Raw genomic sequence first — 6050 nt, 5'->3', positions numbered from 1 at the left:
AAATCATATCAAGCATCTTCTCTGACCACAGTGGTATGACACTAGAAATGAATTTAAAAAAAAACTGAAGAAAACACAAACATATCGAGGCTAAATAACTTGTTACTAAAACAACAAATGGGTTAACAATGAGATCAAGGAAGAAATCAAAAGATACCTTGAGACAAATGAAAATAAACAAAAAATCTATGGGCCATGGTTAGAGCAGTACAGGCCACCTCAAAAAACAAGAAAATTCTCAAATAAACAATCTAAACTTACACCTAGAGCAGTGGTCAGCAAACTCATTAGTCAACAGAGCCAAATATCAACAGTACAACGATTGAAATTTCTTTTGAGAGCCAAATTTTTTAAACTTAAACTATATAGGTAAGTACATTGTTATTAACTTAATTAGGGTACTCCTAAGCTGGCCTTTGCTAAAATAATAATAAAGCCACCAACACAAAATAATTACAATTCTTAAATTGATTAATAAAGTACCTGTAGGATTTGCAGCTGGTTGGAAAAATACAGGTAACTTTATGCTTCGAGTAGGTACTTTTGTCACTCGCGCGCGCGACTTGCGGACGCAACTAGCACTACCCACTGCACAATGAGACTGCGGACTGACTGGCTCACTCAACTCGTGCATGAATCGCGTGCACCTTCCCCGAGCTGAGTATCCCGCGGCGTGCCTGCGCCACGTCTCCCGTTGTCGACCAACTGACACCTCCCACTTCTTCTAATACCACTTCTTCAAAATAGACTTGCCCAGGCCGAAAACAGACTTCTGCGCATGGGCCATGAAGTTTCAATCGCATTGTACATGCACACCCGCACGTGGCTCGTGAGCTGCAGTTTGCTGACCACTGACCTAGAGGAACTAGAAAAAAAACAACAAAGCCCAAAGTGAGTAGAAGGAAGGAGATAATAAAGATCAAATATCAAAACAACAATAAACAAAATAGAGCCTTAAAAAATATAAAAGATCAATGAAACCAGGAGCTGGTTATTAATAAAAATAAACAAGATTGACAAACCTTTAATCAGACACATCAAAAAAACAAGTAAAATCAGAAATGAAAGGGGAAAAGTAACAACTAACACCACAGAAACAAGAAAACTAGAGGCTTGGTACACGAATTTGTGCACAGGTGGGGTCCGGCTGGCCCGCCCCGATGGGGGCTGATCAGGGGTGGGGCCAGCCAGGGGGAGGGGCTTTGGGAGGTTGCAGGGGGCCAATTGGGCCAATTGGCCACTGCAGTGCACATTATAGCAACCGGTCATCCAGTCATTCTGTTGTTCCGGTCGCTTGACTTTTATATATATAGATATTATGGACATCTATATGCTAACAAATTGGACAATCTGGAAGTAATGGATATACTCCTAGAAACATATAATCTTCCAAAACTGAATCAAGAAAATCTGAACGGCCGAAACCGGTTTGGCTCAGTGGATAGAGCGTCGGCCTGCGGAATGAAAGGTCCCAGGTTCGATTCCGGTCAAGGGCATGTACCTGGGTTGTGGGCACATCCCCAGTAGGAGATGTGCAGGAGGCAGCTGATCGATGTTTCTCTCTCATCGATGTTTCTAACTCTCTATCTCTCTCCCTTCCTCTCTGTAAAAAATCAATAAAATATATTAAAAAAAAAAAAAAGAAAATCTGAACGGACCAATTACAACTAATGAAATCAAAGCAGTAATCAAAAACCTCCCACAGGTGGGCACTAGTGCCAGGCGGTACAGCATGGAGCCACCGTGGTAGACCTGCAGCAGCTCCGGTGCAGGAGGCAGCGGACTCCATGAAGAGGACATCGGCAGGCCCGTGTTCCGGTGCAGCGCGGCTGTTGTGAGGACAAACGGTGCATTGGGTGCTGCTGTGCTTCTGGCTCAAGCCCAGGCCCTGGTGACTGGTGAGCTGGAGAAGAGGCAGGCCCTCCCGCCTGGTGCACGGTGCACTGTGCGGCATCGACAAAGCCAAAGGTTCAATAGATGCCGGGAGTAGAGCCAGGGGAGGCAGCTGTGTGACCAAGTGTGCGGATGCCCACACGAACCTCCTTCCAACCGTGACCAGAGATGAAGGCGTCTCCCCCTTCCTTCAGAAGCAGAAGCCTTTGCCATTGGCCATTGGGACTGCGGGCAGGAAACTATTTAAAAAGAAGAATGAGAATTTTGGTCTTTTAAGCGGGGTTTATGAATGAGGAGATAGAGGATGGCAGCAAGTTTAAAGCATATGTCACTTTCCTCTGGACTCTGGTTCCCTGTGTTTTAATCCTAGGAAGTGAAACAGAAAAATATTGGTGCTAAAATGTGGGTCATAGACTTTTGAGAGCCTAAGTGTCATGTGGCAAGAGCTTGTCTTGGCACCAGGCAGCTCGCTCAGACCCAGCCAGAGCCCCTGAGGTCCTGGCAGGCTGGCTGGCTCCAACCCTGCCCGTGCCCTGGGGAGGGGAGAGAGGTTTGTGTGTGCTGCCAGCTCCTGCTCACCAGAGGCACCGTCACACCGTTCCCAAAGGCTGTACAACAAAATCCATGAGGTCACTACTTACAGGGGAAACTCGTTTCCAGGTGTTTGTTTTGCTGGTTTTGTTCTACATGCAAGAGCGTGAAGTTGATTTAAGATGTGGAGTTGGGAGAGGTCGTTTGGGTAAGAACTTTGACAGTTTCCATTGGGACGGGGATGTGCATTTCTTGAGTCTCACACGTTACATCATTAAGCCCTGAGACCCTCCGTCACAGGACAGGTGATGTCACACCGGGTACGAAGCAGGCTGTCCTCGCCGGCTGCTCTGATGGGCCTGAGCCTGTGCACAGCAGTGACAGACAGCCTTGCCGGGCGCCCTCCCGCGAAGCAAAGGGGTCTTGACTGCTCTGTATCCCCGTATCCAGGAATGAAGTGAAAGAGGAACTGTTGGCTGCGTAACTGAGAGAGTGGGAAGCACCACGTTGGGGAAAACCTGGTTTTCAGAAATGAAACCTAACCCAGTGCCGCTCGCTCAGCCCCTGAAATCACCGAGCCCTATGGAGACAATCCCATGGCAACAGGAAGGACGAAGGGGGGAAAGTAAGCAACCTGGGGGAGCTCTGGCTCTTTTAGAGCAAAAGAGGGGCAGCCCCCCAGGAGCGAATACCACTTTGCCCGAGGCCTTGGCAACAGGCAGTGCCCCCGCAGCTCTGGCTCCTCCCACTGTTGACAAGACTTTGCCCTTTTACCCACTTATTACTTGAAGTGATAAGAAGGCCGGCCTGGCTGCTGTTTCCGGTCTGTAATATATGTCCCTAATGGTCTGGTTTAAAAAAATAAGGTTTAATTTTTCTTCAAAAAACTCCCAACAAGCAAGAGTCCTGGACCAAATGACTTCACAAGTGAATCTTACCAAACATTCAAAAAAGAATTAACACCAATACTTCTCAAACTGTTCCAAAAAGTTCAAGAGGAGGGAAGACTCCCAAGCTCTTTTGAAGAGGCCAGCGTTATGCTAATTTCATAACCACATACAGAAACTGCAAAGAAAGAACATTATAAGCTAATATTCCTGATGAACATGGATGCAAAAATCCTCAACAAAATATTAGCACAGTGGCCCAGCCGTCGTGACTCAGTGGTTGGGCGTTGGCCTATGAACCAGGAGGTCACAGTTCAATTCCTGATCATGGCACATGCCCCAGTTACGGGCTCGATCCCCAGTGGGGGTCCTGCAGGAGGCAGCTGATCCATGATTCTCTTTCATCATTGATGTTCCTATCTCTCCCTCCCTCTCTGAAATCAATAAAAATATATTTAAAAAACAAATAAAATAAAAGATTCCTAAAGATTCCACCAGAAAACTACTAACACTGTTAAATAAATTCAGTAAAGTAGCAAGATACAAAATAAATATTCAAAAATCAATTGCTTTTATATATATATATATACACATATATATATACATATATATACATATATATATATGTATATATATATTTGATTTTTTACAGAGAGGAAGGGAGAGAGATAGAGAGTTAGAAACATTGATGAGAGAGAAACATCGATCAGCTGCCTTCTGCACACCTCCCACTGGGGATGTGCCCACAATCAAGGTACATGCCCTTGACCAGAATCGAACCTGGGACCTTTCAGTCCGCAGGCTGATGCTCTATCCACTGAGCCAAACGGGTAGGGCAATGCTTTTTTTTTTTTTTTTTTTAATTCTCCACCCGAGGATATTTTTCCATTGATTTTAGAGAGAGTGGAAGGGGGAGAGAACGACAGAGAGAAACATTGATGTGAGAGAAACACATTGACTGGTTGCCTCCTGCACACGCCTTGACCAGAGCCCAGTCCAGGGAGGAGCCTGCAACTGAGGTACGTGTCCTCAGTTGGAATTGAACCTGGGACTCTTTGGTCCACAGGCTGACGCTCTATCCACTGAGTCAAACTGGCTAGGGAATCAGTTGCATTTTTATACACCAACTGGTGCCCCTGTGCACAAATTTTGTGCATGGGGGGGTTGGTCCCTCAGCCTGGCCTGCACCCTCTCCAATCTGGGACCTCGAGGGATGTCTGACTGCCGGTTTAGGCCCAATCCCTGTGGACATCCCTCTTGCAATCTGGGACTGCTGACTCCTAACTGCTCACCTGCCTGCCTGATTGTCCCTAACCACTCTGCCTGCCAGCCTGCTCCCACCCAACTGCCCCCCCCCCGCCGTGGCCTGCTCACCCACAACAGCCCCCCCCCCACCAGCCTGATCACTGACAACTGCTGTCCCATCCTGGCCTGATCACCCACAACTGCCCTCCCCTCTTGGCCCCTAATCACCTCTACCTCAGCCCTGCCACCATGGCTTTGTCCAGAAGGTCTCCTGGAAGGTCTCCCAGTCTAATTAGCATATTACCCTTTTATTAGCATAGATAGAGGCTTGGTGCATGGGTGGGGGGTGGCTGGTTTGCCCTGAAGGGTGTCCCGAATCAGGGTGGGGGTTCCCTTGGGGGGAAGGGTGGCCTGGGCAAGGGGCCTGTGGTGGTTTTCAGGCTGGCAATGCCCCCATTGGGGTGGGGGTCCCCACTGGGGATGGTCCCAGCCTGGGCGAGGGGCTGCAGCAGTTTTCAGGCCAGTCACGCCCCCATGGGGTGAGGGTCCCCACTGGGGGGACTGGCCAGCCTGGGTAAGGGGCTGAGGGCCGTTTTCAGGCTGGCCACACTCCCTTAGGGTGGGGGTTCTTGCTGGGGTGCCTGGCCAGCCTGGGTGAGGGGCTGATGGCTGTTTGCAGGCTGGCCATGCCCTCCAGCAGGGACCCTCACCCCATGGGGGTCTGGCCAGCCTGGGTGAGGGGCTGAGGGCCGTTTTCAGGCTGGCCACACCCTGTTCAGGGTGGGGGTTCCCACTGGGGTGCCTGGCCAGCCTGGGTGAGGGCTGAGGACCATTTGCAGGCCCCTCCCTCAGCAGCCAGCCCTGGCGACCCAAGCCTCCCATGCCCACAGGCCCCTCCTTCAGCCCCAGCCAGGGTGGGAGGGAAGGTTGAGTTGCCCCAAGCCTCCCTGCACTCTGGCCTGCTCCGTGGCTGCCGCCCACAGGCCCCTCCTTGGAGCCGGCCCAGGCAGGAAGCTTGGCTTCCTTTGTCGCCTGGGCGACCCAAGCCTCCTGCCTGCTCTGGCTGGCTCTGTGGCTGCCGCCATCTTTGTCCCACTAATTTGCATACTCACTCCTGATTGGCTGGTGGGCATGGCTTGTGGGCATCTCGAAGGGATGGTTAATTTGCATGTTTCTCTTTTATTAGCGCAGATAAGGAACTATCACAAAGGGCAACTGAGAAAACATTCCCATTTACAAAGGCATAAAAAAAATTACCTAGGAAAAAATTTAACCAAGAAGGTTAAAAAACCTATAAAAAAAAGTATAAGATACAAAAGAAAGAAATTAAAGATACAAATAAATGGAAGCTATACTGTGCTCATAAATAGAAAAAATTAACATTATTAAAATATCCACACTACCTAAAGCAATGTATGATTCAATGCGATTTCTTTCCAAATAAACAATGGTGCATTTCACAGAACTAGATAATCCAAAAATTTATATGCTACC

The sequence above is a fragment of the Myotis lucifugus genome, unplaced genomic scaffold (genome assembly GCF_000147115.1).
Source record: "Myotis lucifugus unplaced genomic scaffold, Myoluc2.0 scaffold_585, whole genome shotgun sequence".
In the NCBI taxonomy this organism is placed as follows: domain Eukaryota; kingdom Metazoa; phylum Chordata; class Mammalia; order Chiroptera; family Vespertilionidae; genus Myotis; species Myotis lucifugus.
The sequence above is the reverse complement of the archived record's forward strand: the minus strand, read 5'-3'. Positions refer to the sequence as shown.